Source organism: Carassius carassius, chromosome 9 (assembly GCF_963082965.1).
Source record: "Carassius carassius chromosome 9, fCarCar2.1, whole genome shotgun sequence".
Classification (NCBI taxonomy): Eukaryota; Metazoa; Chordata; class Actinopteri; order Cypriniformes; family Cyprinidae; genus Carassius; species Carassius carassius.
The window spans coordinates 19,680,881-19,707,454 of NC_081763.1; the positions used below are offsets into that span (position 1 = coordinate 19,680,881).

The window sequence follows — 26,574 nt, forward strand, 5'->3', positions numbered from 1 at the left end:
TCAAATTCATATTTTGCAGATATAACCTTTAGCGAGCACTGGATCAAAAATATTAATGACTCATCCTACACTAAAATTGTGGTCTACTCAATTTTTTTTATTAGAATGAGATTGTTCCTCCATCTAATGCCATTGAAATTAACAAATTATGGTATGTGCCTGTGAGGTAAATGAAAGCCAATTGGCTATATAAATATTTATAGGTAAAATAATTTATAAATACATACATACATAGATAAATAAATAAATACATAGCCTATAATATTACTATTAAACCTTTATTTTTTAAGAGGAAATACATCAGCACATGTAAGAAAAAATCAGTTTGCAAAGAGATTTCACTGGCTCTTTATAAAATTACATTAACATTTCCACTATGTAGGCTACACCACATACACGACACACATTACAATCAATGTCAGCTTACATCACGGGCATAATCGCAGGTGCTTATGTTTTTTATAGTGGATAAGGGACATAAAAATACATAATCATATACACATACTCGGTCATTGAAAGTAAGCGTGGGTAAAGGCAAATTAGTTCCCATGCAAATCATACATGCAAGACTTAAAAGTGATGCACAGCTCAGCAAAATTACTGACAAGCTCTCACTCAGAGTGAGAAACCCATGTTTCATACCAAAACATTAGAAAGGCCCTCTTTTTACACACGTTCACATGCAAACTGTATATACCTATTGCATAATAGAAATTAAACGTATTAATTAAGTGTAATGTGGTGTATGCAATGTATTCTGTATGTTTATGCAGTTGACCCTCCCACCCCACCAAAAAAAATAGCAGGCATCACCACAGCTTTTAAGGCCTTTCCACACTGAGCAATATGCAAAAAAGCAAGGCGAATCACAGACGAATAGTGCTTTCACACCACATGAGATGATTGCTCGCCTTCTGCTCATTAACGCCTGCACACTAGGTGGCGCTGACCGACAATGCATTTTTCCTCAGCTATGTATCCCGTTAGTGGATTTAAAGTAGACATTTGATGCGTTTTAAATTTTTCAGTCAATCACACCCTCCTAAAACGGCTCGTTCTAACACCCCCCCACATCTCTATGTCACGATGTGGGAAGATTTGCATAACAACACCCAAATGTTTACCTTAAGAAAGAAGGCATAACTTTTATTCTCGCTGTTGCCGCTGCCATGTCGTGGAGATGCTGTGTGTTTCATTGTGAAAGTTAAACTACTTTGTTTGGCCTTCCAGAAGAGGACACAACTAGAAATCAGTGATGAAGTTGTATCTAAAGTTGTATCACTGTTCTGGAACAGAGTGTCAATGGTCCATTTGAGAGATAAAGCAAGAAGATGAAGAAGACGGCTCACGTGCATGCTGTGTTTTGAGGAGGCGCTCATACGTGACGTGACATACAGTCAAGTATGGTGACCCATACTCAGAATTCATGCTCTGCTTTTAACCCATCCAAAGTGCGCACACACAGCAGTGAACACACACACACTGTATAACACACCCGGAGCAGTGGGCAGCCATTTATGCTGCGGCGCCCGGGGAGCAGCTCAAGGGCACCTAAGTCATGGTATTGAGAGCACTGTACATGCACTCCCCCCACCTACAATTCCTGCCGGCCCGAGACTCGAACTCACAACCCTTTGATTGCGAGTCTGACTCTCTAACCATTAGGGCACAACGTCCCTTTAAATACAGTTCAGACAGTTCAGGCATTGCAGTGCATCAGAGGTAAAAAAAAAACAATATAAATACTGTTCAGTTCCTTGCACAGACTGATCGTTTGGTGTCTTTACACATCAATGTATTGACATGAGCCGCAAAAGTTTAATTTGGTTTTGTTTGTGTATGTTTTTGTGTATGTGAACTATCCCTTTAAAACAAACCCAGCATTGTTTTTAACCCATCATTTTTTAGAGTATAAGGATAATTTTAGCAGACTTTTGTGCTTTCATGTATGATCCACTAAACAAAAGGTTTATGTCAATAACACATTTCCATAGTTACATGTAATGCAGGCACAGTTATTCACATTGACATCATTCATCGTGCATGCTCTTCAGCAGTGTGCTTTCACAGTCTCATCTTGTACATGTTTTAGTGCTTGACTTAACCAGCACTCACTTGAATCTAATACAATGATGTGTGTGTGTGTGTGTGTTCAGCGAGCACTTTATCTGAGTGTGGTGCTTGTAGACACGACCATGCCAAATACAATGTATTGACCTCTGGCCTTGAACGAATGCTAATCAATGAGTCCTGCAGTCCAAGTCCAGAAGTCCTTAGGGACGGCATTCAAAACCCCCTCCATTTGTGGTCTAGACAGCGGCCAGATCCTTTAGGAATTATTTTTACTCTAAACTTCCATTGGCTTATTCAATCCAACCACTTACTCCTTAAAATCTGTCAGGATGGTTGCCAATTCCCTTTATTTTTTCCCTCTACTTGCCTTGCAGTATGTTTACACACCCAGTCCTTTATTTTGAAAGATACTCTTACGTTTACTCCCCTTTAATGTGTGGTCTGATTCCAAGGGCTTTTGGCCCGACGTTTCTTGCAGCACACTTAAGTGTCCCCAGAGGAGTTTTCACATGGAAAGAGTGCCACTTTCACTTTAATATTCCTCCCCTCACACATAATTTTGTGTCTGACTGTACAGTTTGGCTGCATATGTGTATTGAGGGAGTTTTCATATCTATATGTATGTGCGGAGTGGATGTCTGTCAGATTAGGGAGTGCTTTATAAAGGTGGTTTATTTCCGTTTGTATCAAGAGAGCAGTCAGCCCAGATTTTGTATGTTATTGTGTGTGTGGGTGCGAGTATTTTTATTTTATTTTTGTAATTTTTGCGATCAGTGATATTCTTTAACCATAAAAAGATAAGTGATGACTAACAATGTGATGTTTAAATACATGGTGCTAAGGTGTGCTCAACAAAATAGTGCTTTTGGAGATGCGCAGATATCAAAGTTCTAACTGGTAATTATTTTTAAGCTACAGCTATACCGATAAATGACAAAAAAAACTTTTGCAGTCTGTACCTCTGTTGCAAAAGGAGACATGGACCGATGACACAGACAACGATGGAAAGTGAAAGGGAAACTGTGTGTGTTTGTGTGTGTGTGTGTGTGTGTGTGTGTGTGTGTGTAAGCTCCTAAAGTAGGTCCACATGTCTCTCTCAGTTATGCCTATAGCAAAGGTCAAGGTTCCTGAATCTTAGGCCACAAACCTTAACCTTTTGTTATTGCACATTTCCCTCATCTGCCAGATCTTCTGTTCTCTCACACACAGACTCAGATTCTGTATTATCATCATCCATGGTCCAAGTGACAACCAACCAGCATGTTTTGATATGCATACATGTATGTACAGAAATACATCCTAAAGGTGTTCTATCACACTCATTCACACACTTACACACACACACACACACTCACAAACCAAGAAAGAGAGAGAGAACCGTAAAACACAATTTCCTCTCTGAAATCGAAGGTTGTTTTTTGCTTCAATGTCTTTTTGTTAAAGATGTCTCTGTTCATTAGCATTAGTCATTAGAGAGCCATGAGAGAGAGAGAGAGGTGGGGGAGAAGTGGGGCAGACAGAGAACGAGAGAGATGATGAAAGTCCATAGCCCAGTAATGGGCTCTATTTCCCCTTCCCCTCGTCCATTAAGACAGCCAAATGAAATGAAGGGAAATGAATTGAGACTGCAGACATGTGGTAAAGGAGACAAGTGGGACAGAGGGAGGTGTTGGAGAGCGAGAGAGGGGAGGTAGTTTCAAAGGTCATTACTATAGGTATGAGATGAGCAGAGGTAATAAATCTATGCACTAAATGAGAACTATCACCTTTATGAGGGAGAGAGAGCTAAATGCATGTATACGTCATGCATATAGAGCGTTTCAATTAGAAAGGAAGAAAGGCTTGATCTATAGATACACACATGATCACTATTCACTCCATGCATCTGCAGCCTGCATGTCAGAAGCAGCCCTATATCCTTCCAAAAAAGGATCATGTGTTACCATGATTTTTGTACACTTCCATGATGCCAATTAGGGACGTACCAACACACACACACACAGTATTTGAGAAAAGTTACTGGCTGGATGGTGTGTGTGTTTTATCTGTGGGTGGCCAGTAAGATTAGTAGCATCCATCAAAGATAAGAGTGTGTCCCAAATTCCAATGCTCCCATTGTTATGGTACATATTTACCAGAGGAATTAAATATCTATATCCTATAATGAAGACATATATGGACCAATATATATATAGTATATAGAGCATTGGGTATGAGTATGTTTCTATGGTAAACTTTTGTCTTTACGCATTGTTTCTGTCTGTTGGGCCCATTTTTCTGTGATCTCTCACCTAGACCAATTCCCAGAAACCCAAGGGTGTCCTCTTGTTACTAGGTGATTTTTTATTTAAAGGTCTTTCCATTTGTGTCCATCTTGAACACTGTGTGTTGTCATCTCTCTTTTTTTCTTTCTCACAAAGTCAGCCATGGCACACATAATCCTATTACTGAGGGGCTTCAAAAACAGGCCACCAGGACTCAGAAAATGAGAGCAAGAAAGAGAGAGAGAGAGAAAAACTGGTTACAAAGAAGCATGCTGAGCTCTTATTGCACACAGAATGAGACAGAAACCAAATTCTTGACCTCATGCCCTAACTACAAAAATTATGTTCACCTTTCTCATTTTGCAAACCAGCAGAGGAGAAGTGTCTCCATCTATCGAGATAAATTCCCAGGAAGTGCTTACAATGCTGTATTATATGAGCCATTGGAACAAACAAGAGCAAGCTGAACATGACATTTATGCATTTATTAGGCTGCATCACAATTTGAAACAACAGTTTTATATTTTAATAAACTGTAATTTATTCCTGTGATGACAAAGGTGCCTTTTCCATTACTCCAGTCCTCAGTGTCACATTCTATAATGCTGATGTGCTGCTCAAAAAATATTTCTTATTATTATCAATGCTGAAAACATCTATGCTGCTTTTTGCGGATATTGTGATACATTTTATTTCAGGATTTTTTGATGAACAGAAATTTGAATACAAATGAATTTATTGGGAATATAAATATTTTGTAATATTTTAATTTTAAAATATTAGTTTTTTTAAATATGTCTTTTTATTAGAGCACAAAACAAAAAAAATGCACTGTGTAAATAAGTTCAGACCACTCATTCACGCACATTTCGTTCACTGTCATGCTTCACTTTTGTCTTCACTTACGCTCTTACTTGCCGACAACCCACCAAAATAAAAGCTTGCTGATTTTAGGTTTGAAAATGATTCAAATTCATACAAATTAAAAAACATTTTTAAATGTAAATAGAAGCATTGTATTTTTAAGTGTACTATAAAATAATTGTATTTATATTTAATACTTTTTATTTTAAAATATAATAGTATAGTATAATAGTAACCACCATGAAAAGATAAGAGGACCAGCTGAGAGAAATTTGGATACTGGTCTGCGAAAGAGAGAAGGATAGAAAAGAAAGAGAGAGAGAGAGAGATGCATGACACAGAGGTCTACTCATACTGTAAGGAATAAGGGTATCTTCTGTAGGAGGGTGATGGGCACATGTAAATGGCTTTTACCCCACCGAACGTTATTGGATTCTGGGAAACCCATCTGTTACGTGGCGCCCACACCAGAGAGTAATACGAGGAAGACGGCGCTGGAGGAGGGTGGAAGAGACCGGGGCAGAGGGGGGAGAGCAGATGATAGATAGCAGTCTGAGTTTTAATCAGCACTGCGCCTCTAGCGCTTTCTGCCCACCGCACCAAGGCTTATCCGTCAAGTGGCTCACATGACCCTAACTGAAGAGAGAGGAAACCTTTCCCCCTTATGCATACCTTACCTCCCTTCAGTTCCTTCCACTCCAGAGAGAGAGAGAGAGAGAGAGAGACGGAGGAATATCTTCTCACACTATTTCGCCGAAACCACACTAAAGTGCCCCGGTTTCGAAGCCAACGTGCAGAGTTTTAGCATGGAGGGTTGAACTGTTTCACCTTATATCAAAATTAAACAGGAAAGATCTTACTGTGAGTTATATATCATCGCACCGAAGTGCATGAGTATACATTCTTCTTTTCATCAATCTGTTTTTGAAATGATACCAGGGAAAATGAGTGAGGATGGACTCAATAAATCATCCTGATTAGCATTGGAAACAGTGGCAGCTAGTGATAAAAATAAAAAATAAAAAACTGAATCACACTGCTAATGAAGAAGTGAAAAAGTGAAGTGACGTGACATACAGTTAAGTATAGTGATTCATACTCTGCATTTAACCCATCCAAAGTGCACACACATAGAGTTTACAAATGGTCACGCCCATTTTTACGGCAAGAAAATGGTGGATAGACACCCATTTGTCCGGCGCCCCGAATACACACAACAAACGAAATAGAGTTTTGATTTTTTGATTTTTAATAGGTGCTTACATATATACAGAAATAGTATGAGTAAATAAAGCATTTTCATGATTATTTCGCAATATGTATTTCACTTATTTTTTACATGTCGAAGTGAGCTTCTTCCCTGGCTAACTCTAGGAGGGCGGCACCCCAGCGCCCCCTATTGACCAGCCGCCACTGATTGGAAAGCTAATTAAAAACAAGTGAAAAGCAGAGACATATGCCTCCGCTGGCACATGAAACTGAATCATCTATCACAGCAGCGGGCCCAATAGCAATGAAAGCCATATCTCTGGGTTAGGTAGATGAAACGGTGGGTTGACTCTGGCGTAACAAAGGCATATCATTTCACATGACTGATACAGCTATAAGGCTTTAATATGGTTTGGAACGCTTCTCCCCCTAATGATGCTATTACCGGCAATAACCAAACCCCCTCAGATGGCTTTGGCGCAAACTGCATGCCTCCCCATAAAACAAGTCTACAACTCTTAACCCTTTCCCACCTTAAAAGTTATCTGGATGAGAAATACGGATGCATTGAGAGAGAAAAAATATTCCATGTGCCCTAAAGTCTTCAGAATCCAAAAGTAACATGTTTTCAAACACTAAATAATGGTACGGTTGAGCTTTGACTTGCCAGTTGGTCTGTTACTTTTCTTTTCAAAATAATGCATGGTTGAACTAGCAAAATACACAGAGAACAGTACAAACAGCCGAATATGACATCAATATCCTTCATTTTTATTTTGATTTGATGCACTTATGTCAAATACTTATGCAAAAATGGGTTGAAATAGAATTCTTTAAAACATATGATATTATTATGAGGATATGAGGATATTAAATTATGTAAACAGATCCCCCCCCCCAGTCAATAGGTGATGAAAACTTACTGGGCAATTAATATTTTATTTTTTTGACAATAAAACTCTCCTATGTCTCCTATGTGAATGTGTTATCGTTGGCACAGGATGAGACAATTTGTGAATTTTTCAAATGTGTGATCACATGAATCACACTAACATTTCAGAAAACACATTGGTACCTTTATGTAAACAAAAAACAATACTGTTAATCCATACAATATTACTAAATACATTCTCAAACACTGAACATATCTTGCCTGCTTTTCATAATGAAGACTGGCATAACTCCGTATCATCAAGGCTTGACCAAGCATTTTGACTCCAATGAATATCGACCGCAATCACAACACATCACCTCTCATTAACCATGAATTCAGTTCCAAAACCATATAAATTCAACGATCCCTACACATCGCAGAACATGCATAAAAAAGCAGGCTACCTAAATAGATGTCAGCCAGCTGTTAAGTGCCAAAACAAGCCTCCATCATACAATCCTTCATTATGACAGCCCGTAGCATCATCATATTATTCCAGATGAAATCCCTGGTGCCTGATAGAAAACGATTGCTTGTGTCAGATACTGAAAATGGCAGAAAGCTGCAGCCTGCTTTTTGATTCTCGCCGCAAAGAAGAGCAAGTGTGCCTGCCAGCGCTGTCATTACCCCTTGGCTTCACTTAACATCAACTAAAATAGGTTGATTTAAAGAAGCAAGCAGCAAACGAGCTGAGAGAACACATTAAAGCATTTACTATATATGCAAACAAGCTATAGGGTGAAAGATGCACTTGTTTGCCAGATCGTATGCATGAAAGAACACACACTGGCAAGACTGAGCGATGCTTTCACAACCAAATGAGGAGGGAGGTCTCGTTATTTCAAGTGGGCCAGAAGAGACAGACAAGGTATCGTACTGCACGGATAGTGCGGGGTTCTCCTGGCTTCGCTTAGAAGTTTTTCTCACAACGGCACACGCTTGATTTTGAGCAACGACAACAATTACATCCTTTTGCTGTTGTGCACAGTTTTTGAGTCTGACCCACAAATCCCTCTAACTCGAGCAGCCAAAACCAATCCCCTCACGACGTTTTTTATATTACTCTTCTCAGCGTGCATAAGATGTCTTTTTCAAGCGCAGCCACTTCAAAGCGAGGATGAGAGTCCCAGTGGGAACGAGGAGGAAGTAGAGAAGATAACATTGAAGTGTTTGGGATGATGCGCTCTGCAGATCCGCAGGCGAACCACTCTGAGAGGAGAAACCACTTGTTTTTATCTTATAAAGGATGTTAACTAAATGCTAATGAACGAAAAAGACAACAGATCATTTGCGACCTTTTTTTAAGAGCTGACAAGGCATTGTGGACTCATTATGCTCCTTTTTATTATCAAGAACTAACTAAATGGCTTGTGATTTGCACTGGAGATGTATTGAGGGAGGGTTAACTAAAAATTTGATGTATTCATAAATCCTTCTTGGAAACAAATATATAGTAAAGTGCCATTCAAAATTAAAGCAATATAGTTGACTCAAATTCTGTCATTCATTAATCCTCATGTTTTTTTTTTCAAACATCTATGACATCTTTTTTTTCTTCGTCAGAACAGTTTTTATCTATACAGTGAAAGTCAATGGGCACCAGAACAACACTGCAATTGCTAAAAATATACCCCTTTATACTAAAGACTGGTTTTGTGGTCCAGGTTCTCATACTGATATTGACTTTACTGTACCTTTTGATGCACAGAGTCAAAATGTGACATTCTTTCTCTGTGTTTTTGTCGTTATCCAGTGCAGATGTCTAAAGATTCTTTACAAATGAAGATACATTTACTTGAGAAGTGAAATGGCATAAAATAAGAAGTCTTGTTTAATGAGACATTGATCAAATTAAGTGAGTTTTCATTAAAACGAGAACAAATATCTGCCCATGGACTCAGAATTAAAACTTAATTCAAAGGGAAAATAAGCTTTCATCCCACTGACAGAAGATGAATAAAATTATGTAAGATTATGTTTTAAAAAAACTATTAAGATCTATAGATATTTGCACTGGAAAACAAAACAAAAATATAATGAGGAAGTATTTACATTTTATTTTATTTTTTTGCGGTGCATGCAACATTTAATGCCATGACTTTTTTTTATAAATTTCAGTCTTTTCGCTCAAATTTCAACCCTTTTTAGGCCTGTGAAAGGCCGAATTAAGACTTTTTAAGACTTCCAGAAACCCTGAACCAATAATTTCCAACGAGAAAAAAAAAGAAAAAAAAGCTTGTGGGCATCAAGCATAAGCAAAGCGCACAATCACACTGCATTTTTATAAATGTTCAATAATTGTATTATACATCTGTGGTCACTTTAAATATGGGTCTTTAAACCGATATTTACGTCTCAACCGTCCATACCCAAATCTATGCCCAAAGTCATCTTAGTTCATTTTCAGAAAGACTTGTTTCCATTTTAGCATTCTGCATCTGTGCTAACAGATCTGTGCCGTGTGACTAAGAGTGACAGGATTTATTTTGATGGGTTTTGGAGGAGGGAAACAGACTCCACATGAAGCTCATATCCTGGTTGGCTTTCGAAACGCTCTTTAAGATGCTACAATCCGATTAGAAGCTACATGGAAATAAAATATGACATGAGTCCATTTTGACGCCTACCTCATTTATTCTCCATTTCTCTGGCCGTTGAAGCCTTTAAGAAGGGGCCAAATAAAACAGCTCTTAATGACTGAGTAGAGTTACCTGCTGCTGGATTTCTCCGTCTTAAATCTCTTCAGACAGTCAGAGGAACAGCACCACACCAGAGAGAAACACTTGAAAGAGAAAAAGAGAACAGGATTTAGCAGTTTAGTATATATTCTCTGCTCCAGCACTCATCCCCACTAATTGAAACTGACATAGATATTTCATTTTATTTATTCTTTAAGGAAGAGGCTTGGACTGAAAAAGGAAGTAGAATTACTTCAACTTAAAAATCAAAACTTACAGATCTATTCAGTATCAGTCACATATTACAGTAAAAATCTGTGTGAAGTTATTCAAAACTGTCACATGTTGTGATCTTAGCTTGGATTTCGGTGGTGGAAATCACTGAGTTTTGTTTATTGCACTGTAGTAAATCAAAATTTGTCAAAAACAATGTGAAAATTTTAATAAACAAATATCAATTATTGGCATGAGAATATTGTTAGGAAAAAACTAAAAAATCAAATTAAAGGCCACACATAACATTACCTATCCCTTTCCCACCATCCTCAGTGTTGATCTATTGTAAAACATATATTGCATTACTGAATATTCATGGACTTCAAAGGTTCTTTCTCCTATCAAAGAATATTCAGGTGAACTCACTTAAAAGAATCGCATGTCATCTTGTGACGGCTTTGTGATTTATAAAGGAGGTGACAATAAACAGTCATGTGTTTCACACAGTTTGAAGGTCTTGATTCATGGATTACTGAAGCTTATTTTAGAGGTCAAACTCATCAGGGGGACTGCAGTCACACATCTGATAAATAGGAGGAGGAGACAGCAGTAAGACAAGAGATGGAAGAGCGTGATTTTTCTTACTCTGACATTTCCTGTCTCATCATGTGCTCACGCCTATTGCGTTTGAATGCTTAGTAAGAAAAGTGTGACAGTGAAGGAAAGGTAGTGCACATGTGAATGTGTGTGTACCAGAAAGATTGTCTTCAAAAACTTGCTCTCTTACTCCAACAAACTTGGAATAAAAATATAGATGCACACTTCCTTTTGTATATTTGTGTAAGTTTACTGCATTTTGTCATTTGACAACCTGTATGCGGTTTAACAACAATAACTTGGCATTGCAAATGCTCTAGTATTTTAGCTACAGAAATAGCAGAAATAATCCAGCCTATATCAGCTGTCTGCCAAATTTGACCTCATCAGAAGAATCTGTTTGGTTCAAAGTTACCTGTCTACTCCCTCTCAACTCAAACTCTGAAACAAAGTGCCAGTGATGCGCCTTCAAGAGCCGTTTGCTTAGGGACACTGTAATGTGGTTTCACACAGCACTAAGGCCACATGTGCCATCTACCCAGCCCGACTAACATGACCAAGCTTTGTCAGCAGGTCACCTGTCCTGTCCGAGTGCTCTAGCTATCAACAGTGGTCCCGTCACCCATCCTGACCTTCAGATGGTGAGAGTGCATGACATTTTAAAAGGGTGACAGCATTAGTGCAGTGAAACACAATGTTCCCAACCCACCAGATTCCTTCTATTTCTGTTATATTAAAAGTCAAGTGTCTCCTGTTGATGGGAGCTCTTCCAGGCTTTTGACATCTCTATCAAGCACAAGCCAGAAAGAGGCTTTAACAACACTCGGTGTTATAGCATTACATTTTGGAATAACACCTGGGTTAAAATTAGCATGACTACAGGATACAAAAAAAAAAAAAGAGAGAAAAAAAAACATTATATTCCTAAATACAGGCTGTTTTTCTTATAAAAATTTATTATAATAATAATTACTCACTCTTTCCTTTACCTTTTGAGGTCATTATGTTCTTGACAGGCTTGTGAGTTTCATTACCGTATACTGTAGATGTTACTCTTGGTTGATTGGGTTTATTTTTACCCATAGGTAATGCGCTTTCTAGTCAGTGCTGTCATTTAATCACATCACTCGTGTTTTTAGGATAACATGATAACAGTGTTGCTGAACAGAAACTGCTTTCCATGAATTAACTGCTATGGATCTATGTAGTTTGAAATGACACCTGTCATTACATAACAATTACGCAAGAACGCAGAGCAGTCATGAGACCACAGTTCCCTTGACTGACTCCAGTCTTTTCAAATTCTGATCAAACTGAAAGAAACTGCCTTTCTTTAAAGCTGATATGCCAAAGGTTGCCAGACACATTGGAATTTATTAGCTGTCTGTTGAGGGAGAGAGAGAGAGAGAGAGAGAGAGAGAGAGAGAGAGAGAGAGAGAGAGATAAATAACAAAAGAGATCAGGGGGAAACAACAGAGATATGTGGGCTTCAATCTGAAAGAATGAAATAGGGGCATCACCATTTTTCTTGGGGGGGGGGGGGGGGGGGCAGATTGAGCTTGAAAAGAGCAGTTAGAGAGACAAAAAGAAAATATTCTAGAAGACAAATTGTCATAGCAGGGTGACTAGTGACTTCCACCCATCACATCTTAATGGATGATGACCCTGTAAAGGCTAAAGGTCACCCTCATCCCCCCTCAACCTGGTCTATCTAAATAGGACCACCCTCTAGTGACACAAGATGAAGCACCTCTACCCGCTGAACTCTGAAAACAATCTTCTACAATGGGGGTCTGAATGAGATACATTGGGAGGTCTTGGGGAGGAAAAAAGTGTATTTCTGTATGCATAAGAAAAGAAAGAACAGAGGGAGGTGGAGAAAGAGAGACAGAGACGGACACAGAAATAAAGAAATATATAAACAGATATGTACAAGACTGGTAATACAAAAGTCACTTGAGTAAGTGTGTATATCTTTCAACAGGGTGACTTTCAGTTGTGTATATTCTTTATGTCAACACCTGTCCAAAATAGCAATCTAAAAATCCTGAGCAGATGGGCTCCTTCACTTAACAACACCAATCTATATAGCATAATGGAAAAACAGCCACCAAACTCAAATGTCAAGAGATATCTTTCATCCAGACAATTCACCCACATTAAAATGTGTCTACATTTTTAGTGCCGATGAAAGGAACTAAAAAAAGTTTCCAAACAGATTTTCAAACACTAATTTTGTCAATGTCCCTTTAAAAGCAAGTCAGTTCACTCAGCAGCCACACTGGTGGCTACATCTCAGATAATATATTTGAATAGTGAAAGAGTAAAATCTCTAAAACTGTCATATGTCATGTTTAAATAATATATTCCACATTAGGCAAACAATTTGACGGCCAATGAAGCGCAGTGAATGGAATCTGTGAGGAAAAGTATGTACAAAGTTAAATCTTGAAAAGGTGTCACAGTGGAACAATGCAATACTGATACAATTTACCTTTAAGCTCAAAGTTTTTAAAGTTTCTGTATTTCATTAAAACAGAGTTTTAATATAATACTCCAAAATTTTAATTTTACTAAAGGTCAATATAAGTTTAATACCATTTATTACATAAATATATTGAAAAATACTAATAACAATGAAAAATGTAAACTTTTTAAGTTAATATTATACATATTTACTATTTTATATATATATATCAGCCATTTGTCAGCAACATCCCCCTGAACAGTGTAAACACTGTGGTGCTTTCAGATCATTGTTCTGTTTGTTTGAGCATTCCAACCAGCCCGCATAGCAACACTGATTCAGCCAATGGCATGAGTTTGGGGCGGAGCTATCTGTTTGACTGACCAGTGACAGACGACACCATTGTTCAGGAAACCTGTTTGTAAACAATCATTAATTTTGCAGTTCTTTTTAGTTATTGTTTATTGTCAAGAATTATTGTATGTGCGACATTTTCTCTTTTTTTGCCCAGCAACAATCAGGCAGCCCGCCCTAAACTATGACATTGGTTCAGTCTCAAGCTGATAAATCAAGCAGCTCAATCAAACCATTTTAAAGTGCTAAAAATTTTTTTTGCAAAAACTGGGACAAAACTAAAGTAATTAACCTTTGAAATGAACTAACATAACTGAAAAGAACTGCAAAATTAATGATTGTTTACAAAGAGGTTTCCTGAAAAATCATGTCATCTGTCACTGGTCAGTTGAACAGATAGCCCCGCCCCAAACTCATGCCATTGGCTGAGTCAGTGTTGCTATGCGGGCTGGTTGGAATGCTCAAAAAAAAAAAAACGAAAAAAAAAAAAAACCGGAACAATGATCTGAAAGCACCAGAGTGTTTACTCTGTTCATTTTGCTGACAAATGGCTGACTTGCAGTTTTACAAAGTATTTTAACAATTATAAAATTACAATTTTAGTCATAAATCTGCCACCTAAACAGACAGAGGGCACGAAAGACAATCCAGACACCCAAATTCGCCATGCTTCTCCAAGTCTCCATGCTAGCTGACAGACTAAAGTCTAAAGACAGGGAGCACTGCTTGTGTCATCTGTGTGTAAAGGCCAAGCCACACCTCCTGTGGCAGCCAGAACTGTAGCCTAAAATAAGCCATGAGTAACAGCACCCGGGCCAACAGGGACAAAGCGGGTGACTAAATGCAACACAGTTCTGGCTTTAGCCGAGATGAGAGGAGAGAGGGGATGAATCACGGGAACAGGCGATCCCTGGAGGGAAGCCCCTGCACTCAGAAGACTCTGTCCTTGGGTGCTAAGGATTGATGGGAATAGAGTGATAAAAACAAAACTGTCCTTGAGTCCCTGGAGTCTGAGACACAGCCGTACTTGCTGAAGTGTGTGCCACATGTTTCCCCAATGGATTCAGGGGCTGGTGCAGGATAGGCTTGTGTCAGACGTTTGTCTGAACCCTTACTCCAAAGATCAGTGGTAAAATGTACCATATTAGGAAGGTAGGTGGATTTGGAAATGAGGCGTAAGATCGAATAGTTGCTTTTAAAGGTCAGGCAAAGTGTTTCAGTGAAGAGGGGAGGGAGTGGTGCTGACCAATACAATACAGTCATACATAATGAGAGAACATGTCAGGACATCAGAAGGTCTCTGAAAGTGTTTCACAGCACAATGCATGAGGGAAGGGGGAATGTAAATATCTGGATTGAAATTGGGAAGCTTATTGTAGGTGCTCTGAATGCTGATAAGATGAAAATTTGTTTGTCTGTCCAATGTATCCATATGGAAAAAAAAATCTATATTCTAAGCAAAGCTTTAAAGGGACAGTACATCCAAAAATGAATATTCTGTTATCATTTATTCACCATAAAGTTGTTCCAAAAACCTGTACAACGTTGTTTCCTTGGAACACAGATGAAGATACTTTTAAGAATGTTTCTGTGATTGTCCATACAGTGGAAGTCAATTGGGTCCAAAGCTGTTTGGAACTTATCAATCTTAAAATATCTTCTTTTGTGTTCTGCACAAGAAACAAATCATAGAGGTTTTGGAACCACATTAGGATGAGGCTGCAAACGGTTAACCTCTGGTTGTCTGTGCGTATTAAGTTGCTTGTCTCTGCATATTAAGCTGGGATAGAAAGTATTTTAACAAAACAACTTCCATTGTATATTGTTCAAATGTTTGTGATCAGTACGATTTTTGTAAATATTTTTAAAAGAAGTCTCTTATGCTCACTCAGGCTGCAGTCATTTAATCAAATATACAGTTAAGCAGTAAAATTTGTGGATTATTTAGAAATTTTAAATAACAGTTTCCTATTTTAATACAAACATTTGATTCCTTTACATTCCTTTACTGTCACTTTTGATCAATTTCATGCATGTACGGATTCCAAACATTTGAATGGTAGTGCACATACTTCGTTCTCCATTTGGGTGGTGTCTACGCAGCTTAGGTCAACACACCTTTTGCGTTCCATCAAAAACTTGACTTTACTTATGGCCACACCTCAACCTTAAACAATCCACCTTCATAGCACTATGACGTGACAGTCGAACAGAGTTTGTACACTCCAAACAGAACAAACTACAACTAAGATACTCTACTCTAAATAGAAGGTATTCTAATAAGACACTCTAAATTCAGCCATTTTGTTTACTTGTGTGAAAGTCGGTCCCTACACATCAGTAAAGTGCCTCAGTGGTTTATAATAAATTGACAATTGTGTAAGTAGCCATATTGAATTCCTACTAATACGAAGCACAAATCACACTCTTCTACATAGCAGAAGATAGTGTGGCTCAAGCCAGCGACCGCACATAGTGGCACTGCAGCCTGAGCAGGTACATCTCTTTAATAGGCTGCTATCGACCAGCTAGCCAGACTCCACTACATGCAAATCGATTCTCTACCCAGAAATAGCCTCTGTAGACTGCGCTCTGAGGCAGTGTGGTACTGTGTGTACGCCTGAGTACTAGACTGCATTTCCCTGGCTATACTTTCTGTTCTGTGTGTCTCAAGTGGTGAGGAAACACATCTCAGAAAAAATGGTAAACAGCCAGGTGCTGCAGCTGAACTTGAATCCATATATCAAATAATTTATTCAAATCATTTATCACTCTTTTTTTTCCATTTATCATAACATAATTACAAATGTTTGTGTTTATGCAAAGAAAATAAATGTTGGACTGATTAGCTCTGTTTGGACAGGACTAGTTTCCCCGGAGGAGGTCAGGGAAATCGGTGTAATACAGATGTACGGTGAGCGTGATTTCACAAAGTACAACATGTTCCTGGATCAACATCCCAATCAACCAATCGGAATTGAGATATAACTTCACAGGAAATATCTGCTTTAAGCTTACAATCAGGGTTAGGTGCGTCTTGTTAATCAGCTATCATTTCCCACTGATTTTAGGAATAAATGATGGGTAGGGTTAGGTTTATGGGTTTTTGGGTAATAATGTTGATCCAGGATCATCAAAAGATGTTGATCCAGGAACATGTCTTACTTGACAAAATCATGGCAATTGGATTTCCTCAAAAAACCTCTGCAAACATTTTGATGTATATAACCTACTGATTCCTTTTATCATTTACCTACCAACCAACAGTATTAACTCATAAACATTAAAAAAAACCCTGAGGAATCAGAGAAGATTGTCTGTTGTTTGTGGTGTTTTTTTTTTCTTCGCTAAATACATTAGGCTTCTCCAAAGATTTTAGTTATAGCTGCTTGATGCTCCTTCATTACGGACTTTTTGCTAACTTTACAGGTAAAATTAAATTTCATAGTTCTTGTTTTGCGTCATCCTATGCGACACAAAAGAAATTATAAAAATAATAAAGAAAGTCCAATAAAGAGCCAGGTTTCCAACCATTTTCTGCTAGTTCTGGGATATTCTAAGTTAGTGGACTTGTGCATAAATATGCATAAAAATAAACATTTACTTTATCTCAGATTGTCATTTGACCAAATACAAATAACAGTTTTTCCAGAAATGTTTATTATTAAAACATTTCTGTTTTAATAATAATAACAATGCAATAATAACTACATATTAAAAGCTTTACTAAATAGGCTTTATTCGATACTGTGATCTATTTTTTTTTTTTTTTACATACATTAATTTCACAGCTTGGATGGAAACATACAGACTGCTCAGAACAGCTACTACAGTAGAAGTGTCTTGCGTTAATTAATTTCTTCCCATAAAAACATAATGTTCCAGTTATATCACACAATATGAAGAAGTCTTGTTTATTTCAGCTGGCTTCATGACAAATGCATCCAGATCACATGACCATCCATAATGTCCAGTTCCAGGGAATAGACACTCCCATCTTAGTAAAAACTACAGTGATTCCAATCCCGTCTGAATCAGTACATGAAATCACCGCCTCAAACATCGTTTTGAAATCTAATCCTGTCTGAATAGTGCTATTGGCTCTGTGGAGGATCAATGACACATCAGAGCACATAAACCTTTCCTTTGCAAGAGCTAATCACAGCCAGATTGTGTTTCATTTTAGGAGCTCCGTTAGTGTGTAGAAAACCTGAGCAATTCAGAGTGAGGCGTGACTAATCTCATCGTTTTAGACAGAGCTGTATTTTTTTTTTTACTCTGGAAAGTGGGGCAGCGAGCTGTGCCATGAAAAACTGAAACTTTCCCCCTCCGGGCCAATGAGCATAAATAGAGAGGCCTTCGTCAGTCATTCCCCCTCCTTTCCATCCCCCTCTAGGAAAACCATCCCTTTCTCAGACTTGCGCTATCGTTGCATGAAGGTAAGGATTACAGCGGGATTAAATCCTGGAGACTCTTGCCCTGCCCAGGGAACCAGATTTCCTAGATTATAGATCAGTCTGTGCCTGCTGGGGGTGTTGACAGAAGCATTGTTCATTTGTTTGTAAGTACTCAGTCAGAATCCAGTCTAAATTCTAAAGTGCAGGTCTTCATTGATAAGAACGTCTTGAAAGGAAGCCTTGAAGACCTCTGAGACCACAGGAACACCAATGGCTCTTGTTAACTAATAAATGCCACATAACAACGTGAAGAAAACAGGTTCCTGTGGTTTAAAGCAGTTAAGAAACTAAAACTTTAGCCTGAAAACAACATTTTGATTGTGAATGTATTATTTTAAATCTTGCCCAGTTGCCAGGAGCAAAACTGTTCATAAATACTTAAAAAATAATTCCATTGCTAGTTATTCGATACTCACCCCCATGTCGTTGAAACGTAAATTTAAAAAGAGATTTTCCATACAACAATAGTGAAAAAAGACCATTAAAATAGTCCATTTGTACCGGATTCGTCTTCTGAAGATCTATAATAGCTTTGTGTGACGAAAAGACTGAAAGTAATTTTTCATTCTCAAATCATGCAATTTCATGCAATTATTATACATTGCTCAAATTAAATATGGTGCAGATTTCACACCATTACGCTTGGACCCAAAACATACGAGAATGAATTACATTTGATGGTGGTAATATATAACCTGCACCATAAACACTGTATTTGTTTTGAGAGCTGTATAATGATGTGCATGAATGATTTGATTTGAGAGTAAATAATGACTTAAATGCCGTTCTGTTCTCGCAAAGCAATCAAGCAGAATTTGAATAAAGCACATGAGTCATATGGACCCCTTTTAAAGTTGGTTTTATTGTGCTTGACAGCTGAAGGTCACTGCTGTTGTATGAAAAACTGGTGTGTAAAGATTTTTTTCCCGAATTCTCCTGTTGTGTCCCACAGACAGATTTAACAGAAAACTAATTAGGAAAAAGTACATGATGACAGATTGTTCATTTCGCGGTGATTTGTTTCTCTTGAATAAAGTTTAGTTTTATCTAGGGGCCTCTCTGTATCTGGTAATGACAGACGATCTTCTAGCACACTTCTTGTTTTCACCAAGTTTCTTCTTTAAATTTTTTTTTTGCTGATATGGTAGCATGATTTGTTTTTCTACTACTTCTACTTTTTGTGCCCTTTTGGGTTTATTTTTTACTTTCCCTGTGTTATAATTTCTAATATTTGTTTAATCTTTATGCTTATTGTGTTCAAATTCATAATAGACATTTCCACAGGGTACAAAAAGAACAAAAGGGGGGGGGGGTTGGGTCAGTTTCCCTGATTGTCTAAGTGTTTCCACTGGGATTCTGAAGTATGTGCGTGATCTTGCACAATCTGAACCAACGAACAGAGGACAGCTTCAGATGGACCTGACCCAATAAACTGTGAATAGAGGTCATTGTATAGCTGTGCTAACATTGTGTTGATCATTAAAAAGTGTTTAAATGTGGACGGAGGAGATCCCTTTGATCATCCCAACAGGATCCTGTGCAGAAACTAATTTCTATTCTCAAATAACCATGGGTGACTTCTGACAACAGTATCTGGCACTACACTGGGAACATTCAGCACTAGCAGATTCACCGATTTATCAGCTGTAGAAACACAGCGGTACTGCCAGGGCTGTACAGATGTTGAGCCACATCTGTCTTCAATCACACATTAAAACATGGAGAAGAAGGGTAGGGAATACAGGTATTTGGCAGGCACGGAGCAGACGTGTCAAACTGAATTACTGGGTAAGAATTGATGGACTTACAACAACACAAAATCTGCAAAAAAGAAGCCCATTTTATCATCTCACACACAATACACAAACACATTAATAAGATGCACTGGCAAATCAACTCTCATATAGCTTTTTATTGAATACATTGGGCAGCAAATATCACAATAATCTAGAGCTGCACAATTCATCTGGAAAGAAATTGCGATTATGATCACAACTGCCGCGGTTAACTAATCGTGAACCGTATCGATTACAGCAGTTCTGTTTTACTCCTATTGTGTCAAGGGTTTCTGAAATGTATTTTTGCTATGTTGAGCATTGTAGACAATCACAGACATTCAAGTTGAGCCTGTGAATGTAATGGCCAAACAGAGGCATTTAACAGCAGCAGAAGAAATCAGCTCAATCGAGTGCTGCAGGGATAACAAGGCTGTAAAAGTGTACTAGCGAGTAGATGAGTTTTCCTGTTCAGTGTGATGACGTTTAAAGTCCCCCACAACCTCTGTAGCCCAGTATAGCCACAACTGCATTTTTCAAGTATAGTATAAGCTTGAAAAAATAATAAATAAAAGCTTGTATTAACCACAAATCTTATTTCTGGCATTTAACCAAAAACACATTCGAAAAAACCCAATGACTTTGGGACAATGGAACCAGAAGTTCAAAACTGCTGTACCTCAGGTTTTAGTACTCATTCCAGCAGCACTCTATGTCATATAAAATGCAAACTCACTGGCTGGGTTCTGCACTTGCAATGCTCCCATCACTACCAACAAGCTGTACAATGTAAATATGATGTTGTTATATAAATAACTTGCGAGTTTCAGCACTGAACTGAAGGGACTGACAGCTTAAGAGTAGGTTCTTTGTTCACTTTTTCTATATAACATATTGACACTTTTCATTATCATTAAGTAGACCTATGAGATTCTGTTCTCAACAACACAGAAAAAGTAAATAAATCGCTACACACTCACACTGACGTACACTTATGATACCATGCCAGAATGAGGTCGAGGAAATGATGCAGACCTTCCAGCTGGGGTTTTTATTTTTTTGTGGCTATCAAAATTGTAGCATAATCTCTTGGGCTAGCAGACTAGAGTGTTTATTTTACTAGAATGAGACTCATAAGCCAATCCAGACCACACATACTCCGCTCTCCTCCACCCTGCACTCACTCACTCCCTCTTTCTAGCACACCCTCTTAAATCATTCAGTTATACACTCACAAATCACAGACATGCAGTCAAACACATGCTAAACTCAGCCAACAATACTGACGAGCGAAGACAATGCAGTGCTTGCACAAAAAGACAACAATGACATCTACATCTTCAATCCCTTAGGCAAACACACACAAACGCCTGAACACACACACAGGTGCTTTTGAAGACCACACACTCCAAGCCGAACTTACTTCCTTAGAGTCGGTATGCCAAGGTAAGCAGCCAAATTAGGGCCCTCTTCCCAAACTAAAGGGAAGAGTGAAGGATTTTCCATGCTGCGGTGAGAGCGCTTTCTGCAAAAGGAGGAAGCCCTTGTACTGTAACTTTACGGGAATTCACTTTGTTCGTAATAATTAGCATCAGTTTTAGGGGACCAATGTGCATTGAGTCTATAAGTAAAGATTATCATTAATTATCTGAGAATATAATGCTAATTACTAGTCTAATTTGATCCAGATCCATCTCTGCCAATATTTGGTTTTATCTTTAAATTGTACTGTACCTAGCAATTTGCTGGACTTACCAACTGATTCATGTGTTCCCACTTATGTTTTATGCGTGTCCCAGAGTAATTTGGGAGATTATGAGCATATAAAGACATGGGTCCTGTCCCAAATGCCACCCTAAGCCCTTGCGGTCCTCCTTCGAGCCTATAGTTTGTGGATGTAATGCAGAACACTGTTGAGTAACAGTGCTTTTCATGAAGTCAGTTCACTCTGCAACCATTTTTGCAACGTGTCCGGACAGCTATTTCAGGCATGAAATATTAACTACTATTTGAATTGAGAAAGACTCAAATAAAAAATAAAAAAAACACTTACAAAACTCCCATTTAAATAACATACTTCAAACCAGCAGCAAAATCTGACGTACACAGTGGTTGTTGTTGTTTTTTTATATATATATAAAAAACCCACATCTTGATATAGCCAATGGACTTGTACAAGCACTTATTACCAATTAGTGACTGGCTCTTATTAAAAGCCTGGATTTCTTATTCTGTGTATTGTACTTTTCCCCATTCATTGTTTTATATATATATATATATACACACACATATATATGTTCTGAGGTGTGTAATTATTTTTCAGGGAAACGCATGGCAAACAAAGTTGTAGGCAGCTCTCTTGACCGCATTTCAGTTTCATATCACTTCACATAGTTAACAGTAATAACGGTCATGCAGTTTGCACAAAAAGGTGTTGACAGCACTGCCTTGATGATTTTATCAGTTATCCTATATATAGTGTAGCACCTTAAAGGCTACACATGACATTTCTCACTAGCGAGGTAATAACAGCGCTGTTTAGAGACGCTGCTGCAGAACACTGTTGAGGGATGCACAGAGGAACGTTAGCCTAATTCACACAAGCTCTCTCGATCACACTTTCTTTCTCTGTGTGTCTCTGTCTCTCTCGCTCTCTTTCTAATAACTTCATTAATAACTGCATTAGAAATCAATCAATGGCTCAAGCCTCCATTCCCAGCTTTAAAATGACATTTTGGAACTAGCAAAAGAGGCATTGGATGAGATAATAAAAAAAATAAAAAAAAAAGAAATTATATCTGCTTTATATCGGCCCCCCTGCCTTCCAAGATATCTACATCAGCTGTCAAAAAAAACAATATTGGTCGACCAATAATACACACACACACACACACACACACACACACACTTCTCTTTGTTAACAGTATGCTGTGAGTAATATTAAAGAAGGAATATATATATGGTTTTATCTTTTAATTATTAGTATATGATATATAATTTTATATGATATATCCTTTTAATTGCCCCTTTATCAGTTATCGGTTATAGCATGAAAATAATTATCAACCAGAATAATAATATTGGTTCATTGCTAACTACAGATGTCCAGAGAGAGGGGTCAAAGCAGGAGGCCAGGATAACTAAGGAGCAGATGGCGATAAAAGTCTTACTGACGAAAGGATCATCCAGAGGAAAGGCGACTCACTGTCACCAAAAAGGGGAAGTCTCTGTTAAAACAGAAGTCATCGGCGCACTTAACACTTCGAAAATGGTTGCCAATATCCCAGGCGTCTCCTCAGAGCTGCTTCCTACACTGGTGCCAGTGGCGTGGCGGCACTTCCTATTCCAGAGCCAGCTCCACAGGATATCCTGTGTGTCTGGTATCAGCAAACCTCATGTGAGGACCCTGTCCAACCTCAACTCCACTCACAGAGGAACTTTGTTCCTTTGAGTCTTTTTTTTTACCATGTCTGGAAACTAACGGTCAGTCTATAAAGACTGGTCTTCCTGAATTTAAGTGACTACTTCAGGCTGCATTCTTCATCTAGATTAATTTCCAAATGAGAAGGTTCATCCCTGACCATTGTTTACATTTTGAATATGGACGTGCTTAAAATTGCAAAACTGTTTTGCATTACAACTGACATTTTCCTGGTTTAATAAGTGCAGAACTGTTCTAAAAATCTGTAACATGCTATTGTTGACCACAGAAAATAGTTTCGACGTGTTTCTCAGTTTTTGCAAATGGATTTATGTTTTAGAGAAACACATAATGGAACTCTGTTATACTCCATACAAGGCACTGCATCAAAAAACAACAACAAACATTACATGCATTAATATGAAATTAACTTTATCTGTGCAAAATGACATCGTATTTTTCCTACTCCTGTCATGACCGTACAAAGCCAGAAATCCGTTTAACATGCATTTGATGCTTATGGCTGCCAACAGATTATTTAAATGAAGACAAAGAAAAAAAAAATAATGGAATAAAAAAAACTTTTTAAAAAAATTAATAAAATACAAACAATACATGCAAAATAACCCAGAAAAGTCAAAAGTGCTTTTACAAACAATGAGCTGTGCATTTTTGTTTAAATAGGATATATTTCCCCATAGATTTCCATTGTAAGCATAGTACTGTTTGTTTGTACAAACTGATGGACGGGTCCAAGTTATTTTCTGAGGTAAACGACAGCATGCCACAGATGTTGCCAAGAGAGCTTAACTTGCAGGAGCATTCCTTTAAAGCAGCTGTTGTCTTTAAACTGTGGACTGAAATAGTCTAGTTCAGCCTTCGCTTCACTGATCAACATCACACTGTTTTCTTGACTGAATCCATCAGCTCCAGCATGACTGAATAGCAAACAACCTATTACTTTTTTTAAACCATGAGGATGTCTTTACAGCACACAATCAAGCAAAGCACTTCCTTTTGCTTTATTTAATACAGTTTCCAAGACATCAAGACCAGACAACAGGACATAATGATCCCAACCTTGAGAGCACAGAAACAGCCCAAGATAGGAGAATTGCTCTCATAGCTCATCTGTGCTTCATTGTCATCCCCATTAGGAAGATCCTCTCCATTGTCATGATAATCCACCAAATGGCCTCTCTTTTCAAGATCTACAGAGTGGCTGAGGACACACTAGTGTAGGGGAGAATAGAGGTATCATACATCACATCATAGGACACGTCTGTCAGACCACCTGTCAAGTCTCATCTTCAAGAGAACGCCACCTTCAGATCAACCATACTTATCCCTTTTAAAAGAATCATACAAAGCTGAATCGATTGTATGGGGAGTCTAGCATTATTTAAAGAGGTTTATCAAGTCTGGCTAACTATACAAAGTAACATCCTCACGGGATTAGTAACCCTGAGGATCATATGGGCTTGTATGTGATCAAACATGTCTTTTGAAATGCTCTACGGGGATAACAAATGAGTCCAATTATAAAAAATAAAATAAAAAATCTAAATTTAAGTAATTTTTCCTGATTCACTTGTTGTTTTGCCTGAAGAAGACCTTAGGGTTGAAATGTTGTGATTTTAATAACTATTTGAAAGCAGTAGTGGCAGTGTGCCGATTTCTGTTTATTGACTGTGAAGGGTTTCATATGATCGTGCACCTGCCCAATGTTTTTTGGGTGTGCCTACATTATACTCATTCAGTCTCCTTTTATATTCCACAGTAGAAAGGAAGTCATACAAATTTGCAATGACAGAATTTTCATTTTTGGGTGAACTATCCCTTTAAACCGTTTTATAGTCATTTCATTAAACAGACTATCAGATCTAGACATGATGCCACAAATCAGAGTTTATGGAAAATGGACCTGAAGAAGTCTCTTTACGGATCTGTTTCACTTCAATAAAGGCTGGAATACACTACAAGATTTTTGCCCTGATTTCCCCCTGATATGCATTTGGATAAGTCAACGCTAGTTGCAATAAGTCAGAGTCAGTCTCCTGTAGTATCGAAGAATACATCATAAGGATTCAGTGCAAAATCTCACTAAAAACTTCCAAATTACCATTTTAGTCATCATACTGTATGAACAAAACCAGAATAACTGTAGCATGATCATGTATTTTTAAGCGAGTGTGTCACATGTAGTCCCTTGTCTAGCTAAACTTTATTTCAATCATGACAGCTCTCTGAAAATTTTAGCATGGTGATGGATATGACAATGTTAATGTCTTTGGTCTTGGCGGAACAGATCTGCTACGCTGCTGCTGTTGGTTATTGCTGTGGTTGTAGATTATTTCTGCTGCTGCAAGCAAGTACAGGACCTTGCTACTGCCAGTGCATATGGCAATACAGTGCCGTGAGTATTTAAGACATACTGCTGGTGAACAAATAGCATATAAAATAACCTGTAGCAGATCTATACAGGTGGAGCTGGGGAAGGTGGAGGATTTCAGAGAACTCTGAAAGCGCGTTGCAGGAATCTCAAGTGAATGCTAGCCAGCCACTGGCAAGCACAGCTTTGGCCAAGTCATTTATATAGGGGTTTGGCCAAGTCAATTATATAGGGGTAGATAAAGGCATACCTCAGGGTTCTTCGCTTGGGCCTTTGTTATTTTCAATTTTTATTAATGACTTGCCACTGTGCTGTTCAGGATGTGATATTCATCTTTATGCAGATGATACAATTATTTACTGCTCTAAACCAAACATTTCTGACATTAATTATTCTTTACAACATGATTTTGATTCTGTACAGCAGTGGCTGTCATTTAATAAACTTCTGCTGAATAAGTCAAAATCTTACTCTATGCTTTTCCAGAAGAATGATAGAAATAATCTTAATTTGCATTTTCTGGATTCTTTTCCTCTAGAGCCAACCGAAAAATTTAAATATCTTGGTGTTTGGCTAGAAACTGATCTCTCATTCAAGGCTCATATACATGCGCTTAATAACAAGCTTAGCTTTCGTCTTAAAGCATTATATCAATCGATAGACTGCTTTAACTTTCAGGTTAGGAAAAGAATAGTCTCTCAGTTGCTGCTACCTATTCTGGACTATGCTGATACTATATATGCTAACACTACTGCCACTCGTCTACATTCTCTTGATGTGGTATATAACAGCCTGTGCCGATTCGTCCTTCGCTGCCCCTATAGGACTCATCATTGTGTGATGTATGAACAGCTGTCCTGGCTTGCACCCTCA

General features: G+C 38.1%; 1 protein-coding gene across 4 annotated transcripts in view; it reads right to left on the reverse strand.

Annotated features, from left to right (window-relative positions):
• Positions 1-26,574, reverse strand: part of LOC132149222 (retinoic acid receptor alpha-B) — a 113,806-nt gene that overhangs the window by 71,570 nt on the left and 15,662 nt on the right. For 3 of the 4 annotated variants that reach the window (XM_059558253.1, XM_059558254.1, XM_059558255.1), the window contains exon 2: positions 10,056-10,126. The gene's annotated coding sequence lies outside the window, so the exon portion shown is untranslated. Of the gene's footprint in view, positions 1-9,971; positions 9,990-10,055; positions 10,127-26,574 lie in introns of those variants that run through there. The other variant, XM_059558256.1, reaches the window with a different exon arrangement.